Source organism: Canis lupus, chromosome 23 (assembly GCF_048164855.1).
Source record: "Canis lupus baileyi chromosome 23, mCanLup2.hap1, whole genome shotgun sequence".
NCBI lineage: Eukaryota > Metazoa > Chordata > Mammalia > Carnivora > Canidae > Canis > Canis lupus.
In genome coordinates, this window is record NC_132860.1 from 30,420,908 (window position 1) to 30,443,547 (window position 22,640).

General features: G+C 39.1%; 1 protein-coding gene across 2 annotated transcripts in view; it reads right to left on the reverse strand.

The window, feature by feature from the left end:
- The window catches only part of PAK1 (p21 (RAC1) activated kinase 1), a 143,802-nt gene that overhangs the window by 93,835 nt on the left and 27,327 nt on the right, over positions 1 to 22,640 (reverse strand). The window contains exon 2 of one of the 2 annotated variants that reach the window (XM_072794757.1): positions 8,814 to 8,972. The exons of the other annotated variant lie outside the window; for it this stretch is intronic. The gene's annotated coding sequence lies outside the window, so the exon portion shown is untranslated. The remainder of the gene's footprint in view (positions 1 to 8,813; positions 8,973 to 22,640) is intronic. 2 annotated transcript variants of the gene reach the window in all.

Here is a 22,640-nt window from a genome sequence, read left to right on the forward strand (position 1 = left end):
TCATTTTTCATGTGAGAACAATCATACTGTCTTTCGCTCTCTGAGCATACTGTGAAGATTACATAAGATGATGTCAAAGTGGCTTGAGATGTATGAAATGATACATTAAGCCATAGTACAATACTTAGGGTGATGACTCCCAGTGTTAGTGACAAAGTCAAAATCAGAGTCTGCCCAGAAGAATCACTTATCCTAACAGCTCTAAAAAATTGGCTTTATTATCTTCATTTTATAAAAACAAGACAGAGAACTTAAATCGCCAAAGACTGCAAACCTAGTAAATATTAAGATGGAATTAGAAGTCAGTTCTGTCATATCCTCAAGAGCTTCCCATGCTGCTTCCCCAATATTATAGAACTAAAGCCTTATTCTCCTTTAATGTCAATTACCACTAGGCAGATGGAACAGTGCTAATCTTGAGTTAAGAGCATTCCATTGTCTCTCGGGCCAAATCAAACTAAGAGTTAGCCTTGTAGGTAAGCCTGACTACAATCCCTGTGGTGTCCTGCCTCAGTAGGATGAGCTAAAAATTGAACATGTATGTTAGAAAATGTTTTGACCTCAATTTTGAAATTATTTTAAGTAGACTAAGAATCTGACAGGAAAGGCAAAAGTGAACAATCTTTTTTTTTTATCATTTACTGTTATGATTATAAAACATGGCAAAGAGCCTAGTCTTTGAAATCAGTTCAAACTTAGAAAAGAAAAGCCTAGCCAAAGATCTGGAGGAGGAAAGAAGTAGAATAAGAGAGGACCAAGATGTGACAATAACTATAGAGTAAGTGGGCCTGACAATGAGACCTATGAAAATCCAGTCCCCTATCCTTTTCTTCCTCCCTAGACACCCACATATCCCACAAGGAACCTAACCTGTGATGCTTTTCTCCCCTCTCAGCACCTACACAATACAGATTAGTTACTGAGAAAGTTTAAAATCTTCCTTTGCTGACACTTCAGCATAAATGTTCTCCAAGGGGATCCCTGGGTGGTGCAGTGGTTTAGTGCCTGCCTTTGGCCCAGGGCGCGATCCTGGAGACCCAGGATTGAATCCCACGTCGGGCTCCCAGTGCATGGAGCCTGCTTCTCCCTCTGCCTGTGTCTCTGCCTCTCTCTCTCTCTCACTGTGTGCCTATCATAAATAAATAAAATAAAATAAATAAAAAAAAAATGTTCTCCAAAGACAGACAGACTGAGTGGTAGACAGACTGACAGAAGACACACATTGTCATTACACTGTCTTTCATACAGTCTGGGGAAGGTTTTTCATAAAGTCATGTAGCTATCATTATTTGCAGCCTCAGATACCCATATACATGTAGCCAGCAATTCTTTCATTTGGGATAACAGTGTAGAGAATTTTTTTGTAAAAGGATGTATTTGGAATTCACCAGAAAAGGAGAGCAATGTGAATATATGCTTTTCTCAGAAAGAGCTCTGGCATAGGACAGGCATCTATCTGACCCAGCAGTACCACAGCCCAAATGCTTTCATGCAGTCATAGCCTCTTGGACCTCAGCAGGGCCTGTAAAAAAGACTTCAAATGAAAACAACAGACTCACAACTCAGAAGTCATTCCCTCAACAAGTTGTATTGGACTTCACTGAGAGTCTACAAGATGCAATGCCATGTGTTGGGGCATTCAAGGAGCAGCCAATGAATCAGGGGCAACAGATAAAAGCTAATCATGAAAAAAGGGGGAATGAAGTATGTACTCCATCAGAAGTGGGGAAAAAAAGGACTGACTTTAACTATGGATGTCAGAGAGGCTTCACCAGGTAACCCCCTTCCTTTATGGATGCTCTCTTCACTATACTGTACTCAAACCCTGATAACCCACACCAGACATACAAACAAACACACCAAGGAATTTGCAAAGAAAGGAGTTGGCTAAGCTAGGTAGAGAAGGCAAATGCAAAAACTTGGAAGAGTATGTGCATAGAAGCAGATCTAAGGAATGGCCAGTGACCATGGTTGGGGTGCAGGGTGCACAGAGGAATTCAGGAAAGGCACATTTGGATCAGAGTCTAAAGGGCCTTAAAATGCCAGTCTAAGGAACTTGAAATTTATTCTACAAGCAAGATAAACTATTATAATTTTTTTAAGCAGAACAGTGGCATGACTTGACTTACATTTTAGAAAGATCACTCTAGCAGAAGTGTGAAAGGGAAGGGAAGATTAGAAGCGATAAGACTGTTAGGAAGCCACTATATTATAATAGCCCTGATAAGGGCAACAGAACATCATTATCAGAGCCTAAGCAGGGTAAGGAGGGTCTACAGTGGGGAGGGGGTGGACTGGTAAGGGATATAAGAGTCTAAGTACAGTGAGGAGGGCATCCATATGAGGGCCAGGATGCCTGGTACAGCATGTCAAAACTCAAGCTAAAGAAGTGAAGAAGAACTCTCCATGACAGAGCAGCCTGGTCTAGGGTGTTGAACCCACACAACATGAGGAGAGCATCCATACAGTGAGGAGAGCCTATAATGGGGAGACGGAACCTCAGTTCCTCACTATCTACTGAGAGGACCTGGAAGCAGCACAAGCCCAACAAAAATAAGCATGCCTAGCAGCCAGATTTTGGCTTCTAAATACCACTTAACACTAAAAGAAATCAAGGTTCCTTGGTGAAATGGCTTATTCCAGGGCTGGAGCAGAGAAGTCTATGATGAACCTAGAATATCTTCTTGGACCAGAAAGCAAAGGAGTGGTCAATGAACGGCAGGGACATGTGAAAAGTAGACAGAAGCCAACTTGAATGGGGCTCTTACTAGCCAAATCAGGAAGAATTGGAGCATCAAAATAAATAATAATAGCAATAATGTATTATCTACTGAATAAAATAGGAAGCCATGAGTCCATGCAGATACAAATAACTAAACATACTGAAAGTTTGGCACAGAAAAGGATATTTCATAACAGCTCCCTACAAAGTACTTCTTAATTATGAAGGAGAAAAGAGTAACTTCTCAGTCGAGAAGTCTAAAAGATACCATTTTGAGCAAGTTACCAAACTAAACACCAACAGTAATGACACAATGGCAGTAAAATAAAATAGAATATGGACTCTGGAATTAGATCTACTGTTGATTCCTGATTCTGCCACCTTAACCTGATTATTGAACCTTTGTGAACCGGAACTTCCTCATCTATCAAATGGGGATAAAGTTTTTATTATAAAGAGTTGGAGAAATAAAGTTTAAAGCACCTATCAAGGGGCATCTGGGTGGCTCAGTGGTTGAGTGTCTGCTTTTGGCTCAGGTCATGGTCCTGGGGTCCTGGGATCGAGTCTCACATCAGGCTCCACACAGGGAGCCTGCTTCTCCCTCTACCTATGTCTCTGCCTCTCTCTGTGTCTCTCATGAATAAATAAATAAAATATTTTTTTAAAAAATTTGGGCAGCCCCGGTGGCGCAGCGGTTTAGCGCTGCCTTCAGCCCAGGGCGTGATCCTGGAGACCCAGGATCAAGTCCCATGTCAGGCTCCCTGCATGGAGCCTGCTTCTCCCTCTGCCTGTGTCTCTGCCCCTCTCTCTTTCTCTCTCTCTCTCTGTGTGTGTCTCTTATGAAAAAATAAATAAAATCTTTTAAAAAATGAATAAATAAATAAATAAAAAGTAAAAAGTAAAAAAATAAAGCACCTATCAAAAGTGCATGAATAGCAGAGGCTTAAAATGTACCTATACTTAAGCTACATTTGCTATATTATTTGTAACATTTTGCTATTATTTACAATAATTTGCATTATTTATATTTGCATTATTTGCTACATTATTTACATTATTTAAGTTATTTTTGCTATATTTGCAAATAACTAATGTGCATATACAGTTATATGCATCTACAATATAATTTATGCCTCATAACAACCCTGAAAGATTATGCAATAATAGTGGTACTCTTTTTTCAATTTGACAGAAGAAGCAACTAAAACAAAAAAGGAATCAACTGATGTGTCCAATTTAAATGTACAGCTGGGCCTGAAACACATACCCCCAACTCCCTCTCCAATTATCTTTCCTCCTCACAGAGTTTGTGCTGCTGAAGGAAATGGCCCTTCTCAAGAGTTATCCCATTTCACCAGAATTTGGAATAATATGAAACGAAATCATCTATCTGAGATGGGAATGTGATTAAGGCCAACTAAAAAAAAGACAAAGCATCTTTCTTCCACTCAGAACCAGAATCATCTAAATACCTAGCCACTTAGAACTTATCAAAACAGCAAACTCTTTAGAAAGACCTAAGAGAAGGAAGCCCCGCAGAAGTCAAGTAACTTCACAATATGCTATAACTAGAGGTTAACTTGCATACCACTAAGTCCAATTTTCCCATGTACAGATAGTGAATATGAGACGTGGAGAAAGGAAAAGACATATCTGAAGACAAAAAGAATTATAATATGCCAACCCTATAATTGCTGAGTGGCCTGAAAATAAAGTCATTTTACAGTTCATTTGATAACTACTTATCACACATTGACACAAGATGCTGTCTTTATCATATTCCTGTGTTTTCAACTTTAATAAACCTGTGTTTTTCTGTCTTCACAATTACAGCAAATGGCCCCAATATCTTAGCCATGTGTATATTCCCACAGGCTTCATAAGTAGTTGGTGTCCAAAAATACTTCTCATTGGGCAGCCCAGGTGGCTCAGCAGTTTAGCGCCGGCTTCAGCCAGGGCATGATCCTGGAGACCCGGGATCGAGTCCCATGTCAGGCTCCCTGCATGGAGCCTGCTTCTCCCTCTGCCTCTATCTCTACCTCTCTCTCTCCTCTCCGTTTCTCATGAATAAATAAATAAAATCTTAAAAAAAAAAAAACTCATAAAACACAAAATGATCCAGGGTGCAGAATGTTGGTTTAATGTACCACCCCCCCCCCGCAAATCAATCAATACACCATATTAACAGAGTAAAGAACAAAAGCCATAAGATCATCTCTACTGACATCAGAAAAGCATTGACAAAATGTAACACCCTTTCATGATAAAACATTCAAGAAATTGGTAATAGTAGGAACTTCCTTAACTTGATAAAGGGCATCTACAAAAAAACTTACACCTAATATCATCCTTAAATTGGTAAATAATTGAATGCTTTCTCCCTAAAATCAGGAACAAAACAAGGATATCTACTTTTGCCACCTTTATTTAACATTGTATTAAAGGTTCTAGCCAGAGCAATTAGGCAAGGAAAAATAAATAAATAAAAGCAAACAGATTAGACAGGAAGAAGTACAACTGTTTCTATCTGAAATGACATGATCTTGTAGGTAGAAAATCCTGGGGCACCTGGGTGGCTCAGTCAGTTAAGCTTATCTGCCTTCAGCTTAGGTCATAGTTCCAGGGTCCTGGGATTGAGCCCCACGATGGCCTCCTGTTCAATAAAGAGCCTGCTTCTCCCTCTCTCTTTGCCCTTCTTCTCCCCTTGCTCATGATTGTTCTGTTTCTCAAATAAATAAAATCTTAAAAAAAAAAAAAAGAAAGCAAAGAAAACCCTGAGGAATCTATACATACACAGACATACACACACACAACTATTAGAATTAAATAATTAATAATTAATAAATGAGTTCAACCAAGTTGCAGGATACAAGAGCAATACAAAAATCAATTCTATTTCCATACATAAGCAATGAACGTTCCAAAAGCTGAAAATTTGTTTTAAGTTACATTCACAATAGCATCAAAAAGAATAAAAGAAATACAAGACTTGTATAACCTTGAAAAAGAACAAAGTTGGAAGAGTCTTATTTCCCAATTTCAAAAATTACTACCAAGCTGCAATAATGAACACAGTGTGGTACTGGCATAAAGACAGGGATATTGATCAATAAAACAGAATTGAGAGTCCAGGAATTAGCTCTTCTATCTATGGTCAGATGATTCTGACTAAGTGCCAAGACAATTCAATGAGAAAAGAATAGTCTTTTCAACAAGTGGTCCTGGGACAACTGGATACCCACCTGAAAAATTATGAAGCTGGACTACTATCTCATATTATATGCAAAAAGTAATTCAAAATGGTACCTAGGGCAGCCCGGGTGGCTCAGTGGTTTAGCACCACCTTCAGCCCAGGGCATGATCCTGGAGACCTGGGATCAAGTCCCATGTCATGCTCCCCACATGAAGCTTGCTTTGCCCTCTGCCTGTATCTCTGCTTTTCTCTCTCTCTGTATCTCTCATGAATAAATAAAATCTTTAAAAAAAAAAATGGGACCTAGATCTAAATGTAAAAGCTAAAACTACAAAACACTTACATGAAAACCCAGTTGTAGACATTTGTGACCTGGGACTAGGCAATTATTTTTCAGATATGTCACCAAAAGCCCAAACAGAAAAAAAATAATAAAATAATAAAATAATAAATAAATAAATAAATAAATAAATAAATAAATAAACTGGATTACATCATAGTTAAAAACCTTTGAGCTGCAAGTAATAGAGAGCATCAAGAAAGTGAAAAGAAGCCTTTCACGAAGATGGCGCCGAAGGCGAAGAAGGAAGCCCCTGCCCCTCCCAAAGCCGAAGCCAAAGCAAAGGCTTTGAAAGCTAAGAAAGCGGTGCTGAAAGGCGTGCACATTCACAAAAAAAAGAAGATCCGCACGTCACCTACATTCCGACGACCCAAGACCCTGCGTCTCCAAAGGCAACCGAAATATCCTCGAAAGAGCGCCCCCAGGAGAAACAAGCTTGATCACTATGCCATCATCAAGTTCCCCTTAACTACTGAGTCAGCCATGAAGAAAATAGAAGACAACACACTTGTGTTCATTGTGGATGTCAAGGCCAATAAGCACCAGATCAAACAGGCTGTGAAGAAGCTCTATGACATTGATGTGGCCAAGGTCAACACCTTGATCAGGCCTGATGGAGAGAAGAAAGCATATGTTCGACTGGCTCCTGACTATGATGCTTTGGATGTTGCCAACAAAATTGGGATCATCTAAACTGAGTCCAGCCGGCTATAAATCTAAATATAAATTTTTTCACCATAAAAAAAAAAAAAAAAAAAAAAAGAAAGTGAAAAGAAAATCCACAGGAGAAAATATTTATAAATCATATATCTGATAAGGAACTTAAGAATATACAAAGAATTTTTATAATACAAGCATATGTCATTTTATTGTACCTCACAGACACTGCATTTTTTACAAATTGAAGATCTGAGGTAATGCTGCACTGAACAAGTCTACTGGTGCCATTTTTCCAACAGCATTTGCTCACCGTGTCTCTGGCACATTTTGGTAATTCTCGCAATATTTCAAATTTTTTTGTTATTATATTTATTCTGATGATCTGTGATCAGTGATCTTTGATGTTACCACTGTCATTGTTGTGAGGCACCACAAACCATGCCCATATAAGATGGTGAACTTAATCAATAAATGTTGTTGGGGGACACCTGGGTGACTCATTGGTTGAGTGTTTGCCTTCAGATCAGGGTGTGATCCTGGTCCGGGGATTGAGTCCCACATCGGGCTCCCTTCAAGGAGCCCTCTTCTTCTTCTGCCTATGTCACTGCCTCTCTGTGTCTCTCATGAATAAATAAATAAAATCTTAAAAAAAAAAAATGTTAGTGGTGTTCTTTTTTTTTTTTTTTTTTTTTTTATAATAGACATAGAGAGAAAGAGAGGCAGAGACACAGGCAGAGGGACAAGCAGGCTCCATGCCGGCAGCCTGACGCAGGACTCAATACCGGGACTCCAGGATCGTGCCCTGGGCCAAAGGCAGGCACCAAACCGCTGAGCCACCCAGGGATCCCCATGTTAGTAGTGTTCTAATGGCTCCACTAACCAGTTGTTTTCCCATTTCTCTCCCTCTGCTTGGGCCTCCCTATTCCTTAAGACACAACAATATTGAAATTAGGTCAACAACCCTACAATGGTCTCTAAGTGTTCCAAAGAAAGGAAAAGACAAATGTCTCCCTTAATCAAAATCTATAATCTTACTGATCGAAACAACTGAAACAAAAAGAGAAGGAATTTTTTCTCATTTAATTTAAGTAGCTCTGTGGCTTTTTCCCCACAAGCTAAAAGGAAAATGAACAGACACCAAATTTTACAATGAGAAGTAAAAAAGCAGGCACTCAGCATACAGTCCTGAATATAAAGAAGGGGTATAAGTAGATACTCCAATTGCCTTCTTCCCCTGCAATTCAAACCTACTTTCTGTTTCAATCAGTATACCTTATCACCATATCACCACTGAAATAGGAAGTGGTTGTTCAGGAGAGAGAACATGATTCCTAGTTCTAAATTGGCAAGAAGAATGAGGCTTCCCTGGTTTTTAGGAGACCATTTATCCTGTGGTTGGAGGCCACACCAGTACATTATTGGTGGCAACAAAGATTGAAAGAAGAAAAGAATGGCTGTTTAGTACTTTTGTTTATAGAAGGGAAACTGAGGCATTTGCATATGGCCACACAATAAGATCATATCATCCCAATCATATGCAAGAAACATGATGTTTTATAGAGAATTCTAGGCCTGAGGATAGGAAAAATCAATTCTAATCCCAAAATTGCTACCAAATTGCTGTCTAATCCTGAATAAATCAATCTAATTCTCAGTTCCCTTCCTATGTGCCTACTGATTCAGAAATTTCACAAACAAAACTAACTACTGCATGTAAGGCACTGTGCTGAGATATCATGGTGAACAGTCTATTTACACATAAGCCGATATTTATGGAGCTTACAGAATAGAGCACTGCAGAAGTCAGATATTTAAAAAAATAAACAAGCCCATCATAACATAATTACAAGTTATGATATACAGCCAAGGTCAATCAGGAAGTAAGTGGGCAGGGGCACCTGGGTGGCTCAGCGGTTGAGCCTCTGCCTTCAGCTTCAGGATGTGATCCCGGGGTCCCAGGATCGAGTCCCGCATCGGGCTCTGCTCGAGGAGCCTCCTTCTCCCTCTGCCTGTGTCTCTGCCTCTCTGTGTGTCTCTCGTGAAGAAATAAATGAAATCTTTAAAAAAAAAAAAAAAAAAAAAGGAAGTAAGTGGGCAAAAGAACACCTCACCAACATTAGGTTACAAATCAAAAAGAACTCTCAGCTCCATATCACAAACAGGGGCTCAGTATTCTTTGCACATGTCACCTGACTGCCTGCTACTTTCTGTGGCTGGAGGCATCATGGTCAACCACAAAAAACATACAGTGTACATATAACATATGCCAGCCAGCTCCACGAGTTTCTAAGCCTTTCTGTCCCTGAGTCTCAGTGTCTTCAGATATCTAGAAAGGAAAGAAAGGAAAGAAAGGAAAAGGAAAAGGAAAAGGAAAAGGAAAAGGAAAAGGAAAAGGAAAAGGAAGGAAAAAAGAAAAAGAAAGAAAGGAAGGAAGGAAGGAAGGAAGGAAGGAAGGAAGGAAGGAAGGAAGGAAGGAAGGAAGGAAGGAAGGAAGGAAGGAGATATAATACTATCTACTTCACAAAATTGTTCGCAAGATACAATGGGAAAAACTACTCTGGAAACTAATCTACTCCAATGTGCCCGCAGTGCTCAGTAGAGAGTCAGGCATGCTATAGCTTCCCCATCTATAAAATTGTGATAACATATGAACCCACTCACATTGTGATTGGGAGGGTTAAATGAGATTACATGTTCATAAAGTACTTAGAATTCCCAACACATAGCAACTCATAAAAATGTTAGCTGCTATTAATGCACTTAACTTTTCCCCCTCAGTTTCCTCATTTGTAAAACAGAAACAGTAATAGTACTTAATTCATAAGTTTACTATGGAAATTAAATGAGCTAATACATTTAAGGGTTTATAACAGTGCCTGGTACATAGTAAGTGCTATATAAGAATAAGAGGGGTGCCTGAGTGGCTCCAGCACTTGGGTGGCTCAGGCGGTTGAGCATCTCTGACCCTTGGTTTCAGCTCAGGCTGTGATCTCAGGATCATGAGATCAAGAGCCCCATGTTGGGCTCCACGCTCAGTGGAGAGTCTGCCTGTTTCTCTCTCCCTCTCCTTCTGGCCTCCTCCATCTCTAAAATAAATAAATCTTTAAAAATAAATAAGATTATATTATTATTGATTTTATCTTTGCATTTTCTCTACAATTTGCATGTTGATAGACCACTGGTTCTCAATCAGTATTGGTTTTGTCCCCCAGAGGACATCTGGCAATGTCTAGTGACATTTTTGTCACAACTGGAGGGAGGGGTAGATGCTTCTGGCATCGAGTGGGTAAAGGACAAAAATGCTGCTAAATACCTTACAATGCACAGAACAATCCCTCACCCCCAAACAAAGGTTTATATGATCCAAAATATCAAGTCTCAAAGTAAAGAAACTCCAATATAGACTAACCAAATCAATAGCTCTCTCTTCCACCTCCTGTGAAATGCTGGAGTATTTTATTTGGATCTCTCTTCTAGATTTTATTAACCAGTTATAAAAGTTTTAGACCTGAAACGGGTTTTAGGGGGCCCCTTTCTTTACCAAGGCCTAAAATGAGTTTCAGTAGGAAAGCCTAAACTAGGACCTGAGTCTCCTGACTCCCAGACTAGTACTCCTTCCATGGAGCTAACTTAGATAACTTTGTGAGCACTTTCTCTTTCCCTTCTCTGATCCTTCTACCCTTCACCCTCTTTCTCTCCCTATCCCTCCTTCCCAGGTTTGCATCTGTTTCTTTTCTAGTATCATCAGAAATCAGAGACAGTGATGATCTTTCTCCCCACCATCCCAGTTACCTACCTTTAGAAAAACCTGCTCTTTCAAGCTCCAGTCTGGGCTTTGGACCAGAAGCCAAGAACTCTTCTTATTTACGTTATTTTATTTTATTTATTTTTTTATTTTTATTTTATTTTATTATTTTATTTTATTTTATTTATTTTATTTTATTTTATTATTATTTATTTTTTACAGGGGCCCAGCTGAGCTGCTTTGGCCACTTCTCTCTGCTCTTCCCCGAGGCTAAGCAGGCATTCTGCCTAAAAGCAGAACTTGGGTCAGGCAACCTGAAGTAATTTCCTTTTCCCTGTCTATAGGAATGAACTAGCCTTAGGAGGGGCCACAGGCAAGTTGTAACAGCTTACACTGGACTTTCTTCCCAGGAAATGGTTTTTAAGAGAAAAAAAGACTATGGGTATCTTGGTGAGAGAAAACATGGAAAAAGAATATGTAAAAGAAAAAGACTACCAATGGCTTTAACAGAGTATTCAGCTGCATACAGGACACGTCAAACATTTCTCCCATCTAATTCTTACCAGTATTTTGAGGACAAATGTCTGCCTTCTTAAAAAAGCCTCTCATGACAACTGCAGCCCATGAAAATAAGCAAGTGCTCATTATGTGTCGGCCACTATCATAACTTCACAACCTGAGGTCATTATTATCCCTATTTCAGAGATGAAGAAAATGTGATAAAAGAGATTAAGTAACTCGCCTTATTTCCTTAGCCAATGAGTAGTAGCTAGGAGAGCTACAATTTATCCCCAGATCTTTCAGACATCAGAAAACTAAGCTCTCAACTAATTTACTAAACTATTTGTCAAGACAATTTCCCTTGTCTTTGAACCTATATTGTATTTAATGCCTGTATCACATAATAAGCAATTAATTTCAGGCTGCCATGTCTTAGTTGCATGTGCTTTAGATTTGTTCCAGACCCTGTGCTAGCTCCTATGAAGAAAAGATATAAATAGCAGCAGTCTCTTCTCTAAGGCAGGGCTTCTCAAACTATTTTGACTACAACCTACAGTAAGAATACAATTTATACAGAGACACAGTACACATGCACACACACATCTAAAAACATAAAACACTAGTTTCACAAAACGATCCCTGCTCTTTCCATATACAGGTGCTCTGAATTTTTTCTGGCATATTCTTGTTTTTAAGATTTTATTTATTTATTCATGGGAGACACAGACAGAGAGGCAGAAATATAGGCAGAGGGAGAAGCAGGCTCCCCACAGGGAGCCCAATGCAGGATTCCATCTGGGACCCCTGGGACCCCTGAGCTGAAGGCAGATGCTCAACTGCTAAGCCATAGAGGTGTCCCTTCTGGCATATTCTATTTGACTTTTTAAAAATGCTGGCACAGGGATCCCTGGGTGGCGCAGCGGTTTAGCGCCTGCCTTTGGCCCAGGGCGCGATCCTGGAGACCCGGGATCGAATCCCACGTCGGGCTCCCGGTGCATGGAGCCCGTTTCTCCCTCTGCCTATGTCTCTGCCTCTCTCTCTCTCTCTGTGACTATCATAAATAAATAAAAATTAAAAAAAAAAATGCTGGCACAATGTACTATGTTAAATCTACAATCCATGGGTTATGACTTACACAGTTGGGGAAAAAAAACACTGCCCTTGATAGTTCTCAAGTTAAAGGGGAACATAAGACATAAGTAACAGCAAAAATAATTACAATAACAGTAACCAACATTTCAGGAACTCTTATTGTGTGTCTAGAACTCTGAGAACACAGAGTTCAGGTGTAATGTGAATTACACCTGAATCCAAAATCCAACCCGGGTCTGCCTGTTTAAACCCAATGTCCATATTCTTTTCACCACACCACATTGCCTGTGCAGCATGAGAACTATAATGAGGAACATTTCCATGAGGAAATGGGGGTGGAGGAAGGGAACAGTTAGGAAACTTCACAAAAGTGAAGATTTCTGAGTGTGTCTTGTAGTACAAATTTTAAAGAATCTGGCACATGAATTCCTATAGGTACTCTATAAATATCTGTGGATAGAACCCTTTACCTTCTCTTGTAATACTGAAAAATAGCATGTTATTTTTAGACAAAAATCTATGAAATTTTTAACTGATGCTGTCTCTCCCAATAGAAATCTCAAGGTACATGAGTGCCACGTGGCACTTAAAAAAAAAAAAAAAAGTTTTAGAGTTTGATAACAGTTTCTCTAGAAGAGCTATCTATGTAATACATCCAGTACTACCAGGAGTCCAGAGTCTTAATGCCAGAATTTATGGTGTCTTTGGAGAGATGATTTTACCTCTCTGGAACTCAGTTACTAAGCTATCAAATGATTAAAAAAAAAAAAAAAAAAAAACACTCAGGCCATATAATCACCAAGGTTCTTTCTAGTATTAATAAATTTTAATAATAAATTCTAATGATTCTAATACTAATAAATTCAGCAAGTCCATGAAAAAGAATAAATAATTTATTAAACCCACTTACCCACAAAAACATGAGGATGAATTGGAGGCTATAGAACTGAGCTTCTGGGTCTCTGTCTTGCCTGATTCCCTTAGCTGGATGTGGAATGGAAGATGGACACCCCAAGATTTGACATGCACTATTTCATCCGGTGAGAGGCCAGTGATTAGGAGCTACATAGGAACAGATTTTAGTATTAAGGGCCAAAATGTCAAACCAAGAAAATGACTGTCTCTAGCAATAGAGAGCTCTCCATCATGGAAGTATGCAAGCAGATACTGGAGAAATATTTGGTGGGAACTTTACAGAAGAAATTCAAACATAGGGTAAAAGTTGTGTTAGATGTCCTTAAAAGGAACTTTCAGTCATAAAATTCTACAATTCTCTCTTCACACAACAGAAAGAACAGCCTTTGGCACATGTTGGAGGGGAAAAAATACCCAAGAAGTTTCCTGAACTTTTCCATTCTCCTTCCCTCCATATTTCAATTCCAACACACTAGGTCATTCAAAGCCAGAGACATCCTGGTTATACTTGTCTGCTCTTTTCAGGATTTGTTTTTATAATTTATGAAGAGGGAAGGGTGGGTTTAGCTGTCAGGGAAAGTACAACCAAGTAGGTCTTCAGGGCCCAGGTCTACACCAGAGAATACCTCTCAGAAGAATGGGAAGCTGAGATTAGCTCTACCGACCAGTATTCAACCTCAAGGTAGCCACTGGTTTCTCAGGGCACATAGATTAATGGCCCTCAAACCATAAATTTAGGAACCCACTGTGGATACCTATGCCAGCCCCAGCTACCCAGACTAGTCATAGACACTCTTGTAATTGGAGAATGAGGTATTATAAACTGCGTCCTCGCTGCCTCTACTAGGTGATCTTGGGCCATTTGTCGCTTCACTTTGAGCCTAAACAATTCTAATTATAAAATGTACTAATTTTAAATGAATATATAAGATAAGATAATCCATAAGGCTTTTTCTAGTACTGATATTGTTACTCTAACATAAAATGGTAGTCTTACAATTTAATTAGCATTAGCATCTATCCTAAATGCTCAAAAACTTAAGTACAAAAATAATAGTAAATACTTAACACCTAATGAGCACGTATTATGGCAGATGCAGTACTTTACATGCTTACTTCCTTTCATATTCACAGCAATCCTATTTTCATATGAGGAAATAAACTGAGAAAGATTAAGAAACTTGCCTAAATTCACACAGGTAAGTAGGAGAGCTAGAGCTTCACCTACACCTACTGACTCTAAGTCCAGTCCTCTTTCCACTAAACTATTCATTTCCAGGCTTCTATTCCAAAAAGAACATTGCCTGGAAAGAGAACAGAGAGTAGAGAAAAGAGGGCTAAAGACTAACTTCAACCAACTGACAATGATGTTTCCTACAGCCAACGGGGAAATAACAAAAAGTATTAGAGCCACCAAAAGACAAGAACCCTCCCAAGCTGTCAGAAGCAAGATTCATTTGAAATTCTTCCCATCTCCTCTCAATTAGACTCCAAAAGATAGATGGGTTTAGGGACCAGTAACGGGCCACAGAAAGTATGTTCACATCTAAATAATCAATAGATAACAGAAGCCAACTTATGACTAGTCTTTCTCACCTGCTGCTGATTTACCCAGCCACCACCTCTCCCAGGAAGCCTGTTCCACAACCTCTGCCTCTCCAAGGAAGGCTGTCATTCATTTCTCCAGATCTGGATCCTAATTCCAGAAGAAGCTATACCACCTTAAAGACTGGAGACATAGCCATCAGCAACAAATGACCACCTTTCCCTCCACTGGCTTAAAGAAAAACATCTGAGGAGAAAAACATCTTAGGTTTCTTAGGAGACATCTGTAGAAACCTAGAAAGGATACTACACCAGCACCTCTTAGGCCACTGCTTGCCCGGTGGCATCAGAAAAACCAACTTCTTTCTTTACATAGATAAGTCTTTTGAAATCACTCAATCCGATGGTTTCCAAGCTTTTTAAAAGGCTCTCAAACTCTTTTTGCCAATCAAATCTTACAGAAACACCAATATTTAAACAAATAAATGTAGAGCTGCTCTGGCTGAAAAGGAGGTGAGGAAGTTCCATTTCCTTAGCCTCTTCCCACTTCTCAGTCTCACCACAACAGCCTGTGAAGTTGCACTTCAAAACTCTGAAACTCTATTTAACACCTCCTTGTTTTACTTAAGGAAACCAGGGTCCAGAGGGAGAACATGACTTTGTCAAGATCACACAATCAGTTACTGCCAAAGCTGGAACTCAAATTCAGATGTACTGACTTAAATGGCAGTCAATTTCCCATGTCATCACGCTATTCCTTTGAGATGATCACAAGAAAATGAACGTGAAAGTGGTTTTAAAAGCACTAAGTGCTGGAGGCTCGTATAGTTCCCTCAGCTAATTTTCTCTATAGCTAACAGAATCAAAATGCTTAGATTTCCAAGGTTAATTTCACCAGGTAGCACTCAATTGCAAAGAAATCTTCTCATGCTCCCAAATCCTCAATAAAGTGTCTATTTGTAAAATTGGGCATGATTATGTTACAACTTCAACAGATTGACTGTAAATAAAAGAGACTCAAGAGGATTCTGCAGGACTCCCTGCTCCCTATGTTCTGAGAAATCATCCCTTAAAGATATATAAGAATTTTCCTGATATCTACCATGCCTGGAACACGGAATACAATCTGAACCTGTGTATTAAATTAACTCCTTAGGGGCACCTAGATAGCACAGTTGGTTGAACGTCTAATTCTTGGTTTCAGCTCAGGTGGTGATCTCAAGGTCATGCGATCCAGCCCCATGTCAGACTCAAAGCTCAGCATAGAGACTGCTTAGGTTTTCCTCTCCCTCTGCCCCTCCCACTCATGCTTGCTCTCTCTCTCTCTCCCTCTCTCTCTCTCAAAAATACATAAATAAATCTTTTTAAAAAATTTTTAATAAAGTTAACTCCTTAATAAATGATGTGTATAGCCTGGGCCTCAAAGTTTCTCTACAACTATGGTAGTCAGCCTCCAAGACAGTATCCAATGGTCTCTGCCTCCTGGTATTTGCACATTTGTGTATCCTTTCCCACCTAGTAGAAGGGTTGGTCTGTGTGACCAAAAGAATACAGAAGTGATGGTATGATATTTCTTAAATTAAATTATAAAAAACTACAGCTTCTGTTTTGGTTGCTCTTTTCTCTCAGATCATTCATTGTGGGGAAGCCAGCTGCCATGTCGTAAACTGCCCAATGGAGAGGCCAGGTGGCAAGGAACTGAAGTTGTCAGCCTGTCAACAGCCAGCAAAAAACTGAAGCTGGCCAGTAACCAGATGAGTGAGTATGGAATGGAATCTACCAGGCCCAGTTGAACCTCTAGAGGACTGTAACCTGGGCGATAGCTTGCCTGTAACCTCAGTGGAAACACTGAGCCAGAACCACCCAGCTTGGCCACCTAAAATTCCTCACCCTCAGAAACTGTGAGATAATAAATGTTTATTTTTTTAAGCTGCTAGATTTTGCAGGCACTTTATTTAAGCAACTGTACATAATTAATAAAACCATGAAACGAAGGCTTTTGGGTTTACATCCAAAAGCCCATTATGAAACTAAAAGTCCAGCTGAAACAAAACCGGAGGCATGTAGCTGAGAGCTTCCTCTTAAACAGTAACTGTCTCCATTGCTTACTCATAAGGCAACCAACTGAAAGTCACTTCATCTCTCTTAGCTGTGGTTTCCTTGTCGAATATATAGGGATATTTCCCCTGCAGATTATGGTGATGATTAAATGAGAATAGCTCCTAAAAGCATCTTTAAAACAGTATAAAACTATACAAATTCAAGTTGTTATAATAAAGACTTTTCCCCCCACCCCCAAGCACACTCCCAATAGCCACCAAAAGGAAGAGGGCTCTGTTCAGTGAAGTCAAATGGAATGGCTTTTTTTTTTTTTTTTTTTTGCCATTTTACCCAACTGTATTAAAAGTAGTTCCCTCTATCACTGCCCCTCATAATAACAAAAAGCAACAATTACCAGTGCTTCCTTGGTATTACATACCAAGCATAGTACTAAGTGCTTTCACATTATTTTCTCATTTAATACTCCATTTAACATACAAGAAATGGAAACTGAGCGAGGTTAAAGTGATTTGGCTAGTAATGGAATCTGAATTGAACTTCACATCCATGCAATTCCAAAGACCATGTTCCAATATGCTGCTTTACTATACCTAGGAGCCTAAAAGTATCCAATACAGAAGGCATTCAGATACAATTTAAAAGAACTGAAAAAATGAAAGAGAAAGGAAGATCATCTTTCAAGTTAATGGGGAAATAAAGTTTCAGGAGATATGCATTTTGGTCCTGTCTATGACACCAAGCAGTTGTAATACCTTGGGCAAGTTATCTATCAGTGAAATTTTTTAAAACCCTCATATTTACACAGTACTTTGGAATCTACAAAGCATTCTGAAGTATCTGCAAATATTTGATTGTCGCAACAAACCTAAAAGGTACTTTTCAATTCTCTCCATTCTATAAATGAGAAAACAGAGACTCAAAAAGAATTCCAGTGACTTGCCCATAGTCATTAAACAGCTGGTAAATGCCAGAGATAATACACCTAGATTTCTCTATTCTCAGAGGTACTGGAGACGCAAAAGTTTTAGAGAATGTCCAAAGGTCACAGCAAGGATAAGAATCCAGTTTCCTTCTTACACCCCTAACCCAGGGCTACAACCAGGTATACAAACCTGGAGAGCTTTTTAAAAACACTGATGCCTGAGCCCCATACTTACCTTTACCCCCCAGAAATTTAATTTATTTGGTCCTGAGTAGAATCTAAGTATCAACATATTTTTAAGCTTTCTAAGAGTGGCTGCGCTTGAAAACTACTGCCCTAACCCAAAGAATCACAGATTAAGAAATGCCATAATTCACCCTCATTTTTTAATGTCAAATTCCTTGAGTAAACTTATCTATTTTTTTTTTGCAAATTCATCACGCTTATAAGGAAAAAGATCTTCTATTATTACAACTGACCATGTAAGTTAAAATAGTTTAATTTTTATTACCTAAGAATAAATTTTTACACAATATGCAATCAACATCTTAATGGTCAAGACTGGATATATGGCATAAATCAACAAAATTGCTTATAGGAAAAAACAAAAGTTGCTCACAGTAGTATATTGTGAACAAAAATAACTAAGAAGAAAATTGAAGTAATCTTTTTTCTCTAAATATCCCTGCTTGGGGATCTCACAACTCCTTAGTTCTACTAAGATGAATTTACCTGCAGTGTCCTCTTCAGAGGGTTTGGATATTGTACAGACTTGTCTTACAATATCTCCACTTATGTTAATTTAACTCTTACCTGACCAAGTTCTTTCCCTAACCCTCAAGCCTATAGTTATGGGTTTGAACTGTACATCCCAAAATAAAGTATATCAAAAGTCCTAAATCCTAGTATCTCAGAATGTGATTTTATTTAAAACTAGTCTTTAGGCTAGTTAATCAAGTTAAAATGAGGTTATTAGGGTGGGCCTTAATGCAATGACTTGGATCTTTATAAGAAGGAGAAATTTGGACATAAAATCCCAAATTTCCAAATTCCAACTAGGCTGTTCTGGCCTGTGCTTAGTAAGAAGTTCAGACAGACATACACACACACACACACACACACACACACGACTGTGAAAAGACACAAGAATCTACAAGCCAAGGAACACCCGAAGCTACCAGAAGCTAGGAGAAGGGCCTTCCCTCATACTTTCTTTTTTTTTTTTTTTAATTTTATTTATTTATTTATTTATTTATGAAAGTCACACATAGAGAGAGAGGCAGAGACACAGGCAGAGGGAGAGGAAGAAGCAGGCTCCATGCACCGGGAGCCCGACGTGGGACTCGATCTCGGGTCTCCAGGATCGCGCCCTGGGCCAAAGGCAGGCGCTAAACCGCTGCACCACCCAGGGATCCCCCCCTCATACTTTCAAAGAGAGGATGGCCCTGCTGACACCTTGATTTTGGACTTGTGACTTCCAGAACTGTGAAACCATAATTTTCTGTTGTTCTAAACCAACTAGTTTATGGTACCTTGTTCCCGGAGGTCTAGGAAACTAATCATCCCCATTTCTATAAACCCTTAAACTTTGCATCCAGTTTATTTGGTGGAACTGTTCAATTTCTTAGCATATACATCCTATAATCCTAGAGAAATCAAAGCCTCTCTGGAGCAGAAATACCATTTTATACTTCTTTGTCATCTATCACTCTTAGGGAGAAATTGATCTCAGAAAAAATATTCAGGAAACATTTGCTCACCTGATCACTTTCTGGAAAATGTTTGACAATCACTACTGTTGTTTTAGAATTTAATAACTTGAAAATCACTCTTCCTACTTCCATAATTCTGTTACATTGGAATTAGCTATTCTTAAATCAACATTTTTCTTCATGAGTTTTTGGTATATATAATACCATTTACTCTTTAGTCCTCGTAAGTGCAAAATTCACAATATCACAGAATCTTACAGTGTTTGGGACTGAGAGATAGTTTACAGACCATCTAGTACAACCCTAAAGTGGTATCTTCCTCAATGCATACATACTATTTCTCTTTTATTTTTTAATTTTTTTAAGATTTTATTTTTCAGTAATCTCTCTAGCCAATGTGGGGTTCGAACCCACAATCTCAAGATCAAGAGTCACATGCTCCACCAACTGAACCAGCGAGGAGCCCCCCTCTCTCTCTTTTATGATAAATACCACATTCTCCCTTGTTCATTGTATTAGTTACTGGCTTACAGGGTAGGCTCCTTCTCACCATTCCACCTCCCAATGGGCTATACACACATTGGGGGTTGAGATTCTCTCATTCATCCCCAGTGCCTATCACAGTTCATAACATTCTTAATCAATAGTTCCTAAAGTATTGTTTTCTCTTTCTTTTTTAAAGATTTTATTTATTTATTTATTCATGAGAGACACAGAGAGAGGCAGAACACAGGCAGAGGGAGAAGCCAGGCTCCCCGCAGGGAGCCCAATACAGGACTCCATCCCATGACCCCAGGATCACCTGAGCCAAAGGCAGATGTCAAACACTGAGCCACCCAGGTGCCCTTTGTTTTCTCTTTGCCAGTAGTCTATGAGCTTCTCCTAGAGAGTAACTGGATCTTACTCTTGTATCTCTAGAAGCTAAGCACAGCAAGTAGCATAAAATAAATACAATAATATTTGTTGTTTATGTAATAAAAATGTTTTATTCACTATTTCTGTGCTAGCCTATGAACTAAGAAGTTTAGATGCCCAATAATCAACACGCAAAAAGTAGCAAATCAAAATAGAGCCAACTTTTAATCCAAAAAGAAAAATACACTGGCAAGATGTATTGAGAGACTTAAATGTCAAGGTATCTTAAATAGGTTAACCTGGGATGACAGAAAGTAGAGATTCCAAACAGTTCTCTCTCAAATTCGCTCAGGTAGCTCTCAGAAAGGCAGACATAATTTTCTATTGATATACATCCATTAACAATACCCAAACCACAAACAGACTAAGAACAACCTGGCCAGGTGTCTTATTCCAGGTATCCACTGGTATAAAGTCCAAGCTAGCATCAGAAAAACACTAATTCAGACTTCAAAAAAAAAAAAAAATTCTCAGTTCCTAATAGGCTCTAATGATTTTCTAAATGAGCCCTCCAGGTTGTGCTGAAGCCCAGAGAAAAGGCAGAGCAACCCTAAAAGACCCTCAACACATTTTCAAATTGATGAAGCTCCGTGGAAGCTCATTCTTCCACTCTCGAGTGTTACCTCACCTCTGGAGGCTTCATTGCCTCCTCTCCCCACTTCCCACTCCTTGCTTAGATTAATACTTTGTACATCCCTCTATTATACATTCATCACTTAATGTCATAATAATCTTAGTGTCTTTCTCTCCTGCTAGAACAGACACAATAATCAAGCTGCAAAAAGCAAAAAGCTACTCCTTCCCATGCTAATGCCTCAGGTACCCTGGCTTGTCTTAATCCCAAGAGAAAAAGGAAAAAAGAGTGAAATGTTTTTAAATAGCTGCCTAATTACCATGTACTATCTAAGAGCCATGGATTTGTATACTGTGATTCCTCTTTTTAAAAGTATCATGATCTGGTCAGTATGGTAGGTAGATATATACAGACTTCAGAATACCCAGTCCCATTTGTCTGAATCCTAGGCCTTAATCATACTGAACAAAGGGCTAGACATTAATATTAAAGGACCAGTGCTCTTCGGGAATTAGGAAAATGTTGGACTCAAAATAGTAAGGAATTTAGAGGTCACCAAGGTCAAGTTCCTCATTTTACAGAGGGAAACTGAGGCCCAAAAAGGGGAAAGGATTTGGTCAAAGTCCCTTAGTCTGCTAAAAGCAAACACATGTATTGATTACTAGTTTAGTACAATTTCTGATGTATCTTTTCTCTTCTAAGAAAAAATTCCAGGGGCACCTGAATGGCACAGTTAAGTGTCTGATTTTGGCTCAGGTCATGATCTTGGGGTCCTGGTATGGAGCCCTTAGTCAGGCTCCCTGCTCAGCAGAGTCAGCTTGCTCTTCTCCCTCTGCCCCTCCTCCCACTCATGCTTTCATGCATGTGCTCTCTCTCCCAAATAATCAAATCTTAAAAATATATAAAAATTAACAATTAAAAAATTCCAGGGGCACTTGGGTGGTGCAGTCAGTCAAGCATCAGACTCTTGGTTTCAACTCAGGTCATGATCTTTGGGTCACAAGCTCAAGCCCACCACAGGCTCTGCATTCAGTAGGGAGTCTGCTTGGGATTCTCTTCCCTCTCTCTCTGCAACTTCCTTTTATGCTCTCTTTCTCTCCCTCTCGCTCTCAAAATAAATAAATAAATCTTTTTTTAAAATTCCAATTTCAAAAGTGAGGATCAGGGAAGTAATATGTCCAAGGTCATATACCTAGTAGATGATGAAGTCAAAATCTGAACCTAGGACATCTCCTGAGAAGGTCCAGACTCTCTCACTTACTTTCATGGTGAAGTTTTTGGAACTCCAGATATAAATGCAACTTCATCTTCTTTACCTTTAACTTCCTTTGAAGTTTGCTTCCAGTTAAATTTGGCAAATTAAAAACACATTTACCTATGTTCCTACCTAAAAATCATACTAAAATGATAGCAAAGCTATAAAACTCAACAAGGAAGAGAATGAGTATGAGACATCAGAAGACGACAGATTTCAACAAATTCTTAGACTATACATAGTGAATGGAGGATCTGTGGCCTAAAACAAGAAAGGCAAAAGAAGTTGTAATTTACAGCACAGCATGGTCCCTGAGCAACAGAGATGTGTGGTACCTGGACAGCAGGATCACATCCCCTGGAAAGAATCACTGGATTAAAACCCTAAAGGAACAGGCCTAGGAAGTATAAACCATTTGCCCCAAGTCACATAAAGCTAACAAGAGCCTGAACCATAGTCATCTTATTTTTGTTACCTTTCTGTAACAC